Source organism: Rhineura floridana, chromosome 14 (assembly GCF_030035675.1).
Source record: "Rhineura floridana isolate rRhiFlo1 chromosome 14, rRhiFlo1.hap2, whole genome shotgun sequence".
NCBI lineage: Eukaryota > Metazoa > Chordata > Lepidosauria > Squamata > Rhineuridae > Rhineura > Rhineura floridana.
In genome coordinates, this window is record NC_084493.1 from 14,647,853 (window position 1) to 14,665,852 (window position 18,000).

At 43.3% G+C, this 18,000-nt stretch overlaps 1 protein-coding gene and 1 pseudogene across 1 annotated transcript in view; one reads left to right on the forward strand and one right to left on the reverse strand.

Annotated features, from left to right (window-relative positions):
* The window catches only part of TMC3 (transmembrane channel like 3), a 228,700-nt gene that overhangs the window by 89,228 nt on the left and 121,472 nt on the right, over window positions 1-18,000 (forward strand). The gene's annotated exons all lie outside the window — the stretch shown is intronic.
* LOC133370146 (5S ribosomal RNA) lies at window positions 1,579-1,697 on the reverse strand (annotated as a pseudogene).

Here is an 18,000-nt window from a genome sequence, read left to right on the forward strand (position 1 = left end):
AGGCGCCGAAAAGATAACAGAGAAGGCGCCTGTCTAATATTTAAGAAGAGGGAATTCCAAAGTGTCGGTGTTGCAACACTCAAGGACCGCTTTGATATTAACATTCACATCCTAAATATGTTTTCTCTAAAATCAGTCCTAGTGCCCAAGTTTGCACGTAATCAAAGTGAAACCATGGCTCAATGCTAATGTATCTTCATGTAAGCTCCTGAAGAGAATATCATGGCCTGAAGCTAAGCCATGGTTTAATGTAGAATGTAACCAAAACTGGAGCTCATGGTTTGTCTTGTTCCAGACAAATCACCAGCTGTAGCCAAGGTGTGTTCTTGGTTTACCTGGAGCTAAGCCATGGTTTAGGGATGTGTGAGAAATTCGATTCAGTTTGTGTCATGGGTGCTGAAAGTTGTTAGGAGACCACTATTCTTCTCAAAGAGCTACAGTTCCAGAATTCCCTGGGATGAGGAATTAATGGTTAAACCTCACAATCCTCAGTAACCTTAACACAGACTTTCCCAACCAGTGTGCCTCTAGATGTTGTTGGTCCACAACTCCCATCAGCCTCAGCCAGCATTGCCAATGGTCAGGAAAGATGGGAGTTGTGGTCCAACAACATCTGGAGGCACACTGGTTGGGAAAGGCTGCCTTAACAGGTGCCCTTGGGTGACCCCTGCTGACCCCAAGCTTGAGAACAGAACAGTACAGAATAGAGGATTAATAGAATAATCCAGCAATGGTGGCTGGTGTCCATTAGGAATGGTAGGGTGGAAGGCAGGAGGCAACATTAGGTGGAGCCAGAGTCAATAAGAAACATAGCCAACTCATTCCAGTTTTATTCCAATCCTCCTCCCTGATGAGTTCTACAAGGGCTACACTGCGACGGAGGAGGAAGCTCACAGACAGTGCTGTCACCCCTGGACTGAATGTGAAGGCAGGCAGGTGGGGCAGTGGCTGAGGGCAGACAGAGGTTAGTGGATATGAAAAAGTTGTTGTAGGTTTGGGGGGGTTGAGATGGATGGTCCCTTTGGGTCCCTTTTCAGCCTCAGATTTTGAATCTGTGTAGATGGATTTAGCAGAGAAACCTGTTCTACTGGTCAAACAAATTCCTTTCAAAGGCTAATGCCTTAACATGTGTAAGGACTTGGCTAAGAGAAGATCTGTTACCATAGTAATGAGGCATTCCTCCCCTCTCACCTGGCTGGAGGCCCCCTTCCTCCTGGAGCCAGGAAGTGGCCTATGTGTTTCTTGAGTCTGTATGAAGCTAGAAGGTAGTAGCTGGAAGAGACATAGAGAGGCTTGCTTGCTCTCTGAGCTAAATTCCAAGCCATGGCTTTGGGGTGTCTCCCTGGAAGTCTGATGCGGTAGCAAGATCTGTTGGACTGTTAATGCTTTGAACCCCTCCATCTTATGCTCAGGTTGTATGGTTATTGTTATATGCCTTCAAGTCGATCACGACTTATGACGACCCTATGAATCTATCTATCCATCTATCCATCCATCCATCCATCCATCCATCTGTCTGATTCATAGGGTTTTCACGGTAAGAGGTATTCAGAGGTGGTTTACCATTGCCTTCCCCTAAGCCTATGGCACCTGGAATTCCCAGTCAGTCTCCCATCCAAGTACTAACCAGGCCTGACCCTGCTTAGCTTCTGAGATCAGACAAGATCAGGCGTGTTTAGGGTAGTATGGTCGTAGGCTCAGGTTGTATATATGTGTAAATAAATAATATATCCTAAAGACACCACAGTCTCTGCTGACCTTCATTCTAAGGAAGCCAAACCCTGGGTAAGCACAGGAACCCCTGGAAGTCTTACACTGCTCAGAGACTGGGGTGTGTGCAACACTATTCTGTTTGATTTGCTCGGTCTGCTTGGTCTTGTTGCATCTCATCTCACCAGTGTTGTATGAAGTTGGAACAATTTCTTCCTATTTATTCCCCCTACAAATACTCTTTAAATTTAAAACCCTGTGCAGCTCCCTGCAAAACAGATGCAATCAGCCATCTATAATCTCTGTTTCTAGCTTCTTTTTATTTTATTTAAAACTATGATTATTACTTCCAGGAATGAGCTGGAGATAAATTAGTTAGCATTGCCAGCACACTCATTTTCTGCATTAAGTGACAAGTTCCCTGCCACCGTTTTTTAAATGCCTGTAATTAAAGAGGCAGGAGTGCTTGTAATGTCAAAGGTCCGCTGAGTGGAAATAGTGCAGTGTGGAAATGACAGCCCTGTAAGGAAGCGGTATGATGCGTTTCAGTTTGTTAGATGGATTGCGCTAGCACAATCTGGTCAGTTCCTATTGATCTCAGCTTTGCGGATGACATGTCAATGTTACATTTTTATCACCCTATAACCCTAAAACTTTTGGAAATCACATTCAGAACTTGGGGAGGGAACTGTAGGTTAGTGGCAGAACAGATGCTGTGCCTCTAGAAGGCCACAAGTTCGATCTTGGCCATCTCCAGTCAAAAGGATCAGGTTGCAAGTAGGGGCTATACCCAGCATTCTTCTTTTATTAATTATTTCTTTAATAAATTTATATCCCGGCCTTTCTCCCAGAAGGAACTCAGGGTGGCAAACAAAAACACTGCATAAACAAAAACATCTTAAAAATAAAAGACTTTAATACATACTAAACCAAAACATATTTAAAAACATCTTTTTAAAAGAACCTTTAAAAACATATTTAAAAAGCAATTCCAACATAGACACAAACTGGGATAAGGTCTCTACTTAAAAGGCTTGTTGAAAGAGGAAGGTCTTCAGTAGGCGCCAAAAAGGCAATGAAAACAACACTTTCCTAATATTTAAGGGGAGGGAATTCCAAAGGGTAGGTGTCACTACACTAAAGGTCCTATGCTGTGCAGAACAGACCTCCTGAGAAGATGATATCTGCAGGAGGCCCTCACCAGTGATCGACTGGTTATATAAGGGGGCATTTTCTGGCGGCTAGTGCAAGGGCTCTTGTGCTAGAGGACTGGTGAATTTTAATGTTGCGCAACAAAGGAACCCACACAACACTGGAAACTCATTATGCAACAGATTGTGCAATCTATCATGCAACAAAGTTACCAACAACCTGCTTATGCATTCTCTGGTGCATCAACATTCCACGGGCACAAAACATTTCACCCACCAAACAAATATACTTTGGAGCTAGTCCTCCTGGGACTGCACTGCTTCAAAATATGGAGGGGGTATTGAGATTGAAATGGTGTCCCCCCCCCAGTGAAAAAATCTACTGCTTCTGGAAAAGGCTAGCATGGGGGTAGCCAATGTGATACCCTCCAGAAGTTGTTGGGCTCCATTTCCCATTAGTCCCAGACAGCATGGCCAATGGACAGGGATGATGGGAATTGCAGTCCAACACGATCAGGAGGAGACCACATTTGCTACCATTTGCTAGTATGTCACAGAGAAGGGTTCTAGCCTAGGTTTCTCTCTGACCTGTGTGCTTTCTACCCATAAGGAGCTCTTGACCCTGGGTATATATAAACATATAATTTTACCCACCTGCATTCCAAAGTGGGAACATGATTTTTCTGAGCACTGGAATAGGTTTATCATGCTCTAATCTATGGTGTCTTAAATCAGCCTCCTGTTGTGAGTACTTGGAAAGCTGCCCATTGTAGTCTTCTCACCAGTTCTCCTCCCATCAATCTTACGCTTCCAAATCCTAATCCGATTTCACACTTTTTCCGGGTGCTTCACAACCTCCTTCGGTACAGTTTTGCAGTTATCTCTTGTGCACAGAACTGAGAACTGAACATCTGACACTTATCTTCGTCATCAATCCTCCTTGTTTATGATCAAACTCTTCACAGTGACAAAGGATGATTCAAGAGCTCCGATCAAATAGTGGAAGGAACTCCTGCTTGACATTGTCCTGCTGAGGTGTGTGCTGTGTGTGCTAGTAATAGCTAGCACAGTAATAGCGTGCCGCCTTGAGCTCCTACTGGGAGGAAGGGCGGGATATAAATCTAATAAATAAATAAATAAAAGCTCTGGTATGAAAAAAAAAAGAGAACACCCTGCATGTAAAAAAAACCCTCTAGCATGTTAGGAAGAAAGGTTCAGCTTCACTTCAACAACAATAGAAATTTGATTAATCTCCCTCCCATCTACAGCCTGAAGTTTTACAGTCCAGTGGGAATGGAGGAGAATTTTTTTTTTTACTGCTTATGTGCCAAAATAGCTGCATTTAAAGGCAAACATACCTAATTTGCCCTTGCAAAACAATGCACAAACTGAAACAGAGTCATCCATCAGAATTTGCACTTTTCCGAATTTTGCAATGCAGTTCTTCAGCCAAGTAATGAGCAAAAGTTTGCATATAATAGTGCATGAAAATGCATATATTCATAATGTACAAAACTGCATTATATTGGGAGGAAACTGCATGGGGAACATGTGTATATTAGGCAAAATTGCATACTATGTATGTTAGGAGAACTTTGCACTAAAATGCTGATGAATTTTCTTGAGACCTTTTTTTTTAAATTGAAAACTGCAATTTTGTGGAGAACAGTTTAAGATTGGGAAAATGCTGATGAATTTTCTTGAGGTGTTTCTTTTTGAATTGCAAGCTGCAATTTTGTGCAGAACCCGCTTATTTATTAATTAATTTATTTATTATTTGATTTATATCCTGCCCTTCCTCACAGTAGGAGCCCAGAATTAAGATTGGAAAAATGAGAAATTCAGAGAAGCTAAAACAGACAGATTCACCTGTCCCTACAGTGGAGCTAGAAGTGCATTCCTGTTGCCGCTACCCATGACCTGAACTGAGAAGAACATAAGATGAGCCTGCTAGATCAGACCAGTGATTCATGTAGCCCTGCATCCTGTTCTCACAATGACCAACCAGATGCCTAGTATTCAGAAGCATACTGCCTCCAACAGTGGAGGTAGAATATAGATCGTACAATCAAAGTAAAGTTTTAACTGTCTGATTTTGCTGATTGTATAGACTGGCCTGCTAGAGCCCTAGACTTGGTGCCTACATAACATTTTCTGATCCCTTAACCTTGGCAATACTCTCCAATTAATCCAGGTCAGGGATAGTCCCAGGTTGCTTCCAGACACCCTGTTTATTGAGCATTCATCCTGATTTTGTTGCACAAAATTTGCATGAAAGTTATACAACAATCCCTGTTTATTGAGCATTCATTCTGACTTTTTTTGCAAAGAGGTTATACAACATCATGTCAAATAACTGTTAACCCACACTGTCTTGTGCATTGCCCATCATTTTCCTTGCTGCAAAAAGTCTGGGTGTTGTGGATTTCACTGGAAGCAAGTATGTTGCACAAGAGCACCAAATCTACTGGAGTTGCACAATCTGAATTTGTTGATACACCATTTAATTCCACCTGCATATTGACAACAGTCTGGAAGCAGCCTCACTTTCTAATAGGGATGGGCATATCTATCAATTTCAGTTTCTCTTAGCTTTTCCATTTTTCCAGTTTTAAATCCAGTTCTATTACCACATCATTTTGCAATTTAAAAGGAAGAAAAAGCCCTTAGGAAAATTGCTGTGCTTTTTAGTGCACATTGCTCCTAATAGCAGTGGGAACTGGTGGATCTGTGGGGCAGGGAATCCACTCCAGGTTTTAATCTGAACATTTAAGGAGCTGTCAAAGGTGGTTTCAGTTCTGATGTCAGTGGGGCAGTGAATCCGCTCCAGATTTTAGACTGAACTTTCAGGGCTCTTTCAGCACCTTGGACAGCTCCTTGACAATTTGGACTAAGACCCAGAGTGGATTCACTGTTCCACTGACATCACAGCCACCAGCCTCCATTGCCTAATAGAGGTATTTTGTATGCAATTTCCCCAAATAAGGTGCATTTTTATATGTTATTTTTACTAATAGATGCATGTTATGCACACTTTCTCCTAATATGCACCTTTTTGTGCACGTTGTTTGTTTGGAGAACTGAATGTCAAAATTCACACAAGTGCAACATTTGAAAGGGAGCTGCATTTCAATTTGCATATAGTTTTGGAATGCACAAATTAGGTAGGTTCGGAATTAAATGCACATGAAAATGAATTTCTCCCCTATCCCTAGTTTCTGTTATATTTCCCTAGCCAATCATTGCAGACCTTTTTTCATAAAGTGGTGTGGAAATGGGGCTATCACAATTTAAGACTGAAAAAATAAGAAAGTGAAAGAAACCAGAATGGATAGATTTGTCCCTTTCTAGCTGCTCTGTTTCTTTTCCTTCATTGTAGTATTCTCTTGGAAGTTTTTTTTTAAACCGTCTGTTTAAAATATTGAACACCAGAGAAGTCACATTAGTGATGCAGATACTTCAGATGCAGAAGACCTTGAAATCCAATTTAATCCATTCAGACGTGCTTGAAATCTTCTGTGTAGAGCTGTCCTATTAAATGGCTGCTTGGCAAATATCTTTTGGAGAGTTGTTATTAAGGTAAGCTCATTCCATCACATCACCCCCATCTGCAATAGTGCCAGTTGTCTGAAACATTTCTGTACGTATTGGTTAAACATATAATTACTTTGGTCAAGTTATTGCACTGGGTACAAGGCTTAGGGGCCTTTAATTCACCATTATCAGGCACAATGAATGAAGATGGTTCAGATTTCCAGTTAACTCTGCTGGCTCAAGGGGGATCGGAGATGGGGTGGGGAGCGGAATGAGGGAAAGGGACGAGAAAGAAGATGCAGACTGAAGATTCAGATCTCATCCTGCAAAAACGTAATGGAATTTTGGAGGTTGAGATTTTTATCCCAGACTGTATCGGCATGGTTTTGAAAATGGTTTTGAAATATGCTTGTATTATGAGTGGTTTTATTCTTAAATCCTTTTGGGATATGTGATGGGAAGCGATTCATAAATGAAACAAATAAATCATGAAAGGTATTTGCTCACCCAAAAGAGAAGTAAACCTCCGTTCGGAGCATTTCAGCAAAAGACACTACTAAAAGGATTAAGTGAGATGGAACGGTATAGATAGCCAACTTTCCCTCTGTCTTTAATATGACATGATGATTTGAATAATCATGGGTGGATTTGAATTACCCGAGAAAGATTGCCCAAAAAAGCTCCCATAATTGCAAATGTATTGGATATCATGCGGTAGCACAGCTTTGTTATCAGTGGCATGATGATGATCACGGGAAGGGGCCTTGCTCAGTGGCAGAGCACATGTTGTGTGTTCAAAAGGTTCCAGGCTTAATTCCTGGCATCTCCCAGCAGGAAACCCTGGAGAGCCACTGTCAGTCAGTGTAGACAATCATGAGCGAAATGGGCTGACTCAATATAAGAGCACTTCCTATGAGCCTTGGTGTGACAATGGGGACTTTTGGTGACCTTAGTGATAGTAAGTGATGGTTGGAACTAGTAGGGCAGAAGGCTGGGAGCCCAACCATAGGTACAGCCAGAGCCAAGAACAGGTGGAGTCAGAGCCAATGACAGGTAGAGCCAACTCATCCTAGTTCTGTCCCCATCCTCCTCCCTGTTGAGTTCTACAAGGGCAACACTGAGCCTAGGGAAGAGCAAGAAGCAGACAGGGAGCGCTGCCACCCCCTGGACTGGTTGTAAGTAAGAAGGCCATCAGGTGAGGGCTGGCTGAGGGCAGACAGAGGTTGGTAGGGCAGGCCCCATTTGCCCCAATGGGCCAACCTTCAATGAGTGGCTGTTAGAAGTTCATGCTTGTGTTGGATTGCTGCATGTGAAGCTTTTATGCTTTTAGATTTATTTTTTTTGAATGAACATTGCAGATGCATAAAATTATGCATGGGGTAGACAATTTCCCCTCCTCTCTGAAAGTACTCAGGGCCATCCAATGAAGCTGAATGTCGGAAGATTCAAAAGAGATGAAAGTGTTTGTTCATACTTCACATAGCTATGGGATTTGCTCCTACAAGATGTAGTGATGGCCACAAACGTGTGTGGCTTTAAAGGCGAATTGTACAAATTCATGGAGGATAAGGCCACCAATGGCTATTAGCTAGGGGCCCATTTTATCACCTTTGGCAGGTACAACAGCTGTAGTTGATCCTGGACCAAGGACCATAGTAGTCTGGGCATTGCTAAGTTCACGACTGGGTTACATCCCAATATGAACATACCTGGACCCTTGTCTAACACCCTTCTCCAGGTCCCCCTTCTGAGGGAGGCTCAAAGGTTGGTGACAAGGGAGAGGGCATGCTCAGTTGTGGCTCCCCACCTATGGAACATGTTCCCCACCAAAGTCCTCCTGCCGCCTTTGTTGAGATCTTTTGGGTGCCTGCTAAAGATGTATCTTTTTTCCCAGGCTATGGTGGACTACATTGACGTTGTTTATTATTAGGGACCTGCCAAAGCTTCCCGTGGCTGTTATGGGGGTTGTTTTTTGTTCTGTTTTATGGTATGATATATTTATTTGTGTTTTTGACAGTGTTGTGACTAATGAATCCAATAAATGATGATGATGATGATGATGATGATGATGATGATGCAGTCTATGTGGGGCTCCCCTTACACTTGGTTAAAACTGGAAAAATGGAAAAGCTAAGAGAAACTGAAATTGATAGATATGCCCATCCCTATTAGAAAGTGAGGCTGCAGGTGGAATTAAATGGTGTATCAACAAATTCAGATTTGGAAAACACAGTTTGTGCAAAGTGCTGTAGCACAATTGCTAACAGGAATGAGACCCTGTCAGCATATTGCACCCCTGCTCAGATATTTGTCCAGGCTGCTGATTTTCCACCAGGCTGGGTTGAACATAAACCACTTCAGAGATTTCTTGAAACATAAAGCACTATACGAGTTAAATAAGTAACTAAATGAATGAATGAATATTAGTATATAAGCCCTCAACAGATTGGGGCAAGTTTACTTGAAGAATCGCCTTACTTTACATGCGTCCACTTGATCGCTTCAGTCTGCAGAACTGGCACTTTTACAAGGGCCCCATAATGTTCGTTCCTTGCAAGGAATTGATCCTTCAGTGCGGCCAGCATCTACACTCTGGAACTCTCTGCCCATTGATATCAGCAGGCGCCTATTGTTTATAGCATCTGCTAAAAACCTTTTTTTGTTGCAGCAAGCCTACCAAGGTGTGTAATTTCAATGTGTAACTTTTAACATGCAATTTTAATAAATTGTAACTATGTATAATGGGTTGAAAATTGCTGATTTTATTGATACTTTGATAAAACGTTATGTCAATTTGTTTTTAACATTTAGGTTTATTGGCATCTTTTTAAAATGAAACTTTCACATTTATTCTGTGTAAACCGCTTAGAGGCTTGCTATCAAGTAAGCAGTATATAAATTTTGTTAAATAAATAAAACAAAATAGCCACAATGGCTGTATTCGACCTCCACTGCTGGAGGGTGTATGCCCCTGACTACCAGTTGCTGGGAATCACAAGTGGGAAAAGTGCTGTGGTGTTCAGGTCCTGCTTGCGGGCTTCCCAGAGGCAACTGGTTGAGCACTGTGAGAACAGGAAGCTGGACTAGATGGGCCTACCTTGGCCTGATCCAGGAGCTCTCAGTGTGAGAAGGTTTCTAGCAGGCATGTTGGAAACCCTCTTCACACATTTCCAGTAAACACACAAAGAGGGCTTAAATGTTATGGGGCTGAGGGTTAGACTAAGCGAGTGTTCAGGATCTCTTAACATCCTGTGTGTCTGTGATTAGTAGAAGAGGCTGTTTAAATGGTCAGGCCTGGCAGATTCCTTCTTGTTATGCAGATGACCTCGATGTGCTCACGTCCTGTGGGTGGGCTTCCCATGGGCATCTGTGGGAAACAGGGCAGTGGATTAGATGGATGCACCTTGATCTGACCCAGCAGGACTGATCTGATGGTCCAATGTTCTCATGGCTCCTGCCAGTGAGAGAGGCCACCTTGTGCCATTGGAGCACCTGGTTTCCCTTGCTGATATGTCCTTCCACCAGTTCAGACAGAGGAATGGTCCAACCCTTCAGAAGAACCCTGTCGATATGAGGTTGTACAGATATCTACAATATTCCTGAAATATTTCTTCTAAAGCTAAGCATTTCTGCTTTCCCTGCTCTTTAATCCTCTTTTCCCCCATACCTACACCCATCTTCTTTTTCTTTGCCTTTCTGTTGAAAACTGAGAAAGAGCCATAGTTTTCCAGATGCCACTTGGGCTTCCCCAAGGAGGTATGTAAAGTGGTTTGAGACCCTGTGGATTCCTCTTTGACCCCATTCAGCTTCATTCATGTATTTTGCCCTGATTGAACTAGGAGTTAAGCTACTAACCTGCTCTCCTAATCCCCTTGCAAGTAAGTCTAATGTAGGCACCTGCAAGGTCATTTTCTGTCTCCACTTGTTGTGTTGATTGACAGCCCACACACCTCAAGCCCTTTTTCCTTCTCTGTCCTTTTTTTTTTTTTTTTAATAACTGTGCAGTCTGATGACTCAATCTTTCCTTGTCTAGCTGGAAATCGTCACATTTAATGAATGGCTCCTTTGAGAATATCAGATCCAGCTGCATATGTTACTGCTATTTTAGCCTTTCTTCAGTCGGGTGTCTTGAGGATGTGCAGGTTATGCTCATGTGCACACTCTCAGTCTTCCAAATGGAAAAGGTTAGGTTCAGTCCCAAGAATTCTTTTCATGTGAGTATCAATTTACTCAGGTTTTCAGAGGCCCAGTAGAAACCCAATTGGGAGTAATTTGTGCATTATCCAACACTTAACATGCCTTTCCCAGCAGTCCATTGGATTTAAATAGGGGGGGAGAGGGATCAATGCTAATGGTGAGGGATGCCAGTTTTTCCTTCTTCATAAGTTGTTTATGATTGCTGCGATTATACAAGACGAAATTTGTAGTCTTCTTGGCTTCCTGGTGGGTAGGTGGGTCTGGGATTGAGCTTACGTTAGTGTATTTTTTTTAATGTGGCCTCATCATTTCACAGTATTTATTAAACTACATTGATTCAAACAATATATTGTTCTTGGTTGCATCCATTTAGCCCTACTGGGTCAGAATCTGGCCCAATGGTGCAATTAGAGTGCTAGAGGCTTCAGTCCTATACCCATGTACCTGGGAGTTAGTCCCATTGAATTCAATGGGTTTTAGCCAATGTTAGTCATACTCAGAGTAGACCCACGGAAATTATGGAGCATGTCCATTACTTTCAGTTGGCCTACTCTGAGAACCCATTTGCACAATACATTTAAAGCAGTATGATGCTGCTTTAAACAGTCATGGCTCCCCCCCCCGCCCAAATCCTGGGAGGTTGTGTTTGTGAAGAGTTGTGCAGAGAGTTTTAGGAGACCCTTATGCCTCTCACAGAGATAACAGTACTGAGTTCCCTGGGGAAAGTTCCACACTGGGAACTTTATCTTTGTGAGGGGAACAGAAGTCTCTTCACAACTCTCAGAACCCTTTACAAACTACATTTTCTAGAATTATTTGGGGGAAGCCATGGCCGTCTAATGCTGCTTCAAATGTAAGGTGCAGATGTGATCTTAGTCACATAAGATGCTAGCCATTGTGCTTCATCAGGTATAGGAGTCCCATCACAACAATATATAACGCAATGGGGCTTACTTCCTAGCAGACATCTGTAGGATTGCCGTGACAAATGCATTGCACATACATTAAAAAGTGATCTCAAAGCACATTCACGCTGCTGCAAGACTCTCTTTGATATACATCTGTCTTGGGCCTACGTGAGCATCTCACCTGGCCTTGCAATATATATCCACAAATATTATTGGCTGGCACACCATTTTGACAACTAAGCTGGACGGGCAGGGCTCTTGATGGTCTCTTGAAAAAAATAGAGCCAAGGATTCCAATCAGGGCCGATGCCAAAGGATGGCTAGGTTGGGCCCTGGCCAACGCCCCCTGAGGGGCTTCTCAATAGGGTGGGGGAGTAGTAGCACTCTTCTTCCAAAATCTGTGGCAGGGTAGCTGCTGCGGATCGCAGGGAGGGAGATTGCAAACCACTCACCCGTTCACTGGCTCCACCTACCTGTCTTTCCTGTCCTTTGCAGTTGCACAAGCTGCGCATGCAGGGCTACCATTAACCAAGATGTCGGCCAAGGTTTTCCTAAGGTGCTGATGCCCCTGCCGCCATCTTGGTTGATGGCAGGGATGCGTGAGCATAGCACCATGCATGCCATCAACCAAGATGGCGGCGGAGGCTTCAGCCCCTTAGGGAAACCTCAGCCACCATCTTGGTTAATGGCAGCCCTGTGCGCACAGCATGCACAGCTGCAAAAGACAAGAAAGACAGGTAGATGGGGCGTGCGTGCATGTGTGTGTGTGTGTGCGCCAAGGCCCAGGGCAGGCTGGTGCCTAAGGGCCCCGGCATGCCTGGTGCTGTCCCTGGTTCCAACAGTTTACCAAAACAAGCATCTCACTGTTTGATAGCTCTGAGATAATTCTCTTTTGCTGTAGTTAGCCAAATTGTAAGCCTGGCCTAGCTAGTTCTTCCTTGTCTAATATCAGACAATGTTGTGATTTTTTTTTAAACGAAAAGGAAGTACTGTACTTCATTGTTTTGTCATTGTTGTTGCAATCAGACCCCTTTGATAGTCAGGGACCACATGGTAATGGTAAGTGAAGGTAGAACAGGTGATGGGTGGAGCCAGAGACAAAAGTGTCCTCAATTAACTAATGCAGAATAAAGGCAAACCTGCTTTAATTTTTACCATGGCATCCTCATATTAGAATTACCAAACATATCCAGGTCTATTAAGAAGTAAGACCCCTTGGTTTGGTGGGGCTATGCTCAGAGAAGGAGCTGATGGATTCTTTTTTTAAAAAAAAAAGTACAACAGACCAATACAGCTACTGTTCTGGAAAGCTACTGTAAGCAATTCCTTTCTGACTTTATTGTGCTGTAGTCACATACACAGATGGCAGAAACGTACCAAATTGTTCTAAGACAGCTGGAAGAAAAACAGGTTTCTTTTAAAGAAAAACGTAAAAAAAAAAATCAAACAAAACACTGTCCTTTCCAATTGATCTGAAACAGGGGTGGGGGAGAGACTTTAGGAAGCCAGGAAAAATAAGGAGGACATGAACAGGAAGGAAGGAACTGTAATGGGATGGAAGAATGGGGCAGCTTCAGGAGGCATCATTGGCACACACAATGAGGTTGGGGGCCGTACGCAGCCCCCAGGATACAGGTTGTCCACCTGTGTTTATACCAGCAATTATTTTTTGCACACCATTTCTAAATCAACACAAATCTCGTTGGAAGGGCTTAAATTCTGCATGATTTTCTATATGGCCCTTGGACCTCTACCCTGACTACATGCTTCACTGGCCATACTTTGCACCCTGAGTGCTTTTGTGTGGCCAGAATACTCTGATAATGCCTGGGTGGAGGATAAAGTAAGGTGTGTGAGTGCAGCGGTGGCAAGCAGGGTGGCATTGTGATGGCTTCCCAATGCCACTTACCAAGAGGGGAAGGGGCAGGCACAGTGGCAAGAGCATTGGCTTGGCTCCGACATCATGCCCACACCTCGGCCCTCTCCATCTCGGCAGTAGTGTAGTGGCAAACTCAGGAGTGCAGGGTCTCTTGATGATTAGTTACAGCACATCCCCTCGCAACCATGTCCCCAGGATTCACTGTCTCTTCTGTAAGTACAGAATTAGAGAACCGGAATGAAACTGATATGTGCACTGCACCCCTTCCAAATCTCTCTCTCTCTCTCTGGGGGCAAAATGTTGCCAGAAACCTTTTGATTTTAAAAATTCTGAAATGAAGCAAAGTGTGGGATTTGGATTTTGGAGACTGTGAAACTCACTTCCCCTACGACGGGTGGTGAACCTTTGGCACTCCAGATGTTGCTGAACTACAATTCCCATCATCCCCAGCAAGCATAGCCCATGGGCAGGGGTGATGGGAGTTGTGGTTCAGAGTGAAAGGGGACACTGCATGTTAGCTACTGGGTCTTCTCAGTGGCTAACTCAACTGCTTCCACTCTGATTGGCTCCAATCAGCATGAAAGGACTAGGAAACATCTTATTAAGCCAAGTGACAAGACTCTTCTCCATGGCTAACATGCGCCACTTTCATGCTGATTGGCTTGTACATAGGGATCCTGCTGGGACCCTGCATCCAAAAGATTGAGGGGTGTATGACCCTCTGCGACCCCGGATGACTGCACTCCTGCCTCTTGGTAAGCCACAGTGACACTTGGCATTAGAAAGTCAGGCATGCAGCACCTCCCTGCCTGTGCTGCCTTGCCAACCGCCGCAGTGTGAGAGCACATAGAAACTAACCTACTATACAACAGGACAGTTTACATGTGTTTCTCCACCTGGTCCCTCCTACCACTGGCACATAGCCCCTGGGAGTTTGCCCACAGGCTGAAAAATGCTTCCTCACCCTTGGTGAAACTCTTGGTAAGAGAGAATATTCTTAGGTTGTTTTTAGCATATGCTAATGTTATGCAAATCTGTGCCCTCCTTGGGTGTTCTTTTTTTAGTGAAGTGTAAGTGGCTGCTGTAATGCTCACATCGCTTTTTTAAGAACTTCCCTCCAATTTTCTGGACTGTTTTTCTAGACAGAATCTATCCCTCACAGCCCTGCAGACTAAACGGCTTGTCGATTCAGAAATGTCTGATGCTCTTAAAAATATGTGAAACCTCCTGAGGCTTGTGAGAGGGCTGGAGTCCCTGATGGGAACCCACTCATTGCCTGAAGTAAGCAGGAGTTACATGGGAATTCTTATTTAAGGCAGGCAGCACAGAGTTAACCATGTCTAGGGGGTGGTAAAGCAAACCGAATCTTTTCATTGAGTACTTTATGAAGTGAACTTTCGGAAATTATACACAAACTGAAATGCAGCCATCCTTCAAAAGTTGTACTCCAAATTTTGAAATGCAAAGCTACGTGCACAAAAATGCATAAAGTGTGTGCATAAAAAACATACAAAAATGCAATATATTATGGTCAATTGCTTTGTAAATATGTATAGTCGGCAAGATTGCATACAAACATGTGCTATTAGCAGAAATCCACACTGAAATGCTGAAGAATTTTCATGAGGACTTTTTCAAAAACAAATAAATCGCAAAGTGTTGTGGAACGGTGGAGAACTGAAGACTGGAAAAATGAGAAAGTGATTTTTCCTTAATTGTATGCATTTTTGTATGCTATTTTCACTAATCGATGCATTCTTATGTACACTTTCCCCAGGATATGCATTAGCTGGCTGGCAAACAGCACAACAAGATCCAGAGAAGTGTGCATTTTGAAGGATGGCTGCTTTTCAGTCCATGTACTGTTACAGAAATTGCAAATTTTAAAGGTGAACTGAATCATTTCCCTCCCACCCCATCCCTAGCCACAGGGCAGTAGTAGAGTATATGCTTTGCACATCAAAGATCCTGGGTCAAATTCCCAGCACATGCAGGTAAAGCTGGGTGGGCCTTGGAGAGTGGCTGACGATGAGTGTTCACCAGGGATGGGGAACCTGTGGCCCTTCAGATGTTACGGTGCTTTAGAAACCATTGGCCACACTGACTGGAACTGAGTTGCGCTTGTATTCAGTGTGGCACTAAGTAACCTGTTCCATTAGCACGAGGGTTTACACCTGCACAATGGACATTTCTCCCCTTCCTCCTGCCCAGCCCTCTAGAGCAGATTTTGGGAGGGTGCAAGGGGAGGAGAGGAGCGAATCAAAGATCATAGAATCATAGAATTGGAAGGTGCCTATCAGGCCATTGAGTCCAACCCCCTGCTCAATGCAGGAACCCAAACGAAAGCATACGTGACAGGCGGCTGTCCAGCTGCCTCTTGAATGCCTCAAGTGTTAGACAGCGCACCACCTCCCTAGGTCATTGGTTCCATTGTCATACTGCTCTAATAGTTAGGACATTTTTGGAATGTTCCATCGCATAAGCTTAAATCCTTTCGCGAACAGGAGGAGTGCATTGGATACTGCCCTTAGAGACCAACAACATCTGGGGGGCCAGAGGTCCTCCACTCTGACCTAGGTGGTACTGACCTGGATGAGCCAATAATCTGACTTGGCATAATATATCTCCCCATGTTCCTGCTGATGACGAATTTCAGTGGCTGCAGCTCACCAGGAAGAAATGGACAAGGCACTCTTACCAGAATCTCTTCTACACGGCTTTAAAGATAAAGGAACACTCCACATTTATTTATTTTTTTGCAGCTAATCATCCTTTCCCCCTGCATCTCTTGGCTTTTCTCTTTCTCTTAAATAAATGTTTTTAAAAGCCAAATATTTTAAAAGGGAAAAGGGGGGGGGAGAGGGACACTAATAGCAGAGGTGCCACTGGTATGGCATACGTTTGGTGGGGGTGCAACCAATTTGTCATTCCCAATCCCCAAGTTAAATGTCAATGAGTAGCATGTTGGACTTGAACCCACATCTGCTCACTCCAATTCCCCGCTCAGCTTTGGGGATGGACTCGGGAAAGTCATCCTATGCCCTCTCTCACATATAAGCTATTAAAAAAAAGATTTGGGAACTAGAATAACACTGCTGTGAGCTCCTTGGAGGAAGGGTGGGATGCAAGTGTCATCGAATGAAGAGAAAATAAATATGAAGCCGGGAGAAAGACATCGCTCTTACAAAATAAGCATTCTGTTGCGCTGCCTAAATTGGGATATGAAAAATAAACTTTCCCCCCTCCCCACAACATGCTTACAAGCTGTTGCTGACAGGTGCCAGCAAAAAGATTTAATAAAGAGATGATTACTTCATACACGGTCCAAGCCAGATTCTTGCAAACACATGCATGCCTTCCTACTGAGATCAGAATGACTATTGTGAGCAACAGAATCAGGAGCCAGACTGCACAAGCAAACCTTCCACTGCCTTCCATTATTGTTGTGATGGGCAGAAGTCCATGCTTATATAATCGCTGCTGCAAGTGTGTTCAACTGCTCGCTTCCAGGCCCCTTCATACTTATTCAATTGTTTTAGCAAACCTTGGCTGGATTGATAAAAGAACACATTTTTTTATACCTACTAAATTGCAAACATATTGCATGAAGGAGAAGAAGAAACTTGTTCTTTTCACTCACAGCAGATTTCCATGCATGTGTTTTTAGACTCTTTTGGGGGGCTTTAGGCATAATTGGCAGTCAAACAGCCCCTTCATTTTTAATTACCATTTTTTAAAGTATGTACATAGCTTGGGTTTTTTAATTTTATTTTTTCAATTTCCCTCCAGAATGAGTTCTTTTTAAAAAAAAAAAAAGTACAATAAAACCAAACTTTAGTTAGTTTACAGATTTGTTTCTTATTATGACCCGTTTGATGTTTGGACGATACACATCCTGCGGTTTGCCTCCCGGAGCCCAATTTCATTTGCTTATTACATTTGTATCCTGTCTTCCTTCCAGGAGCTTGTGGTTCTCCCATCTTTGACCCTCACAACAATCCTGTGAAATAGATTGGAGGGAGGGAGGGTCACTGGTCCAAGGTTACCCAATGAACTTCATGACTGAGTGGGGATTTGAACCCTGGTCTTCTTGGACCAGCACTCTAACCACTACAGCACCTTGGCTCCTCTCCACTTTCTGAGGATCATTTTAGCAGTAATAGCGACTGCTTATTATTATTGATTATTTATTACATGTATATCCTGTTCTTCCTCCAAAAAGTAGCCCAGGGCAGCTTGAAGGACATGTAGATGGAACAAGCTCTATTGGAGCCAAGGATGAGCAAATCTATCCGATTTGGTTTCTCTCCGTTTCCCATTTCCCCAGTCTTAAGTTCAGTTCTCCCCATTTGTACATCCGTGAGCGATTTCAAAAGGCCCTTGTGAAAATTCATCAGCCTTTTTGTGTGAATTTCTCCCAACACACACATTTTTGTATGCAAGTCTGCCTAATGCACACATTTTTGCATTGCAATCTCCCCCTAATACAATGTATTCTTGTATGTTGTTTTCACCGATGTAGGCAATCATATGCACACCTTACCCTAGACAATGCATTTTTGTACACATTACTCAGCTGGAGAACTGCATTGCAAAATTCAGAGAAGTGTGAATTTCAAAG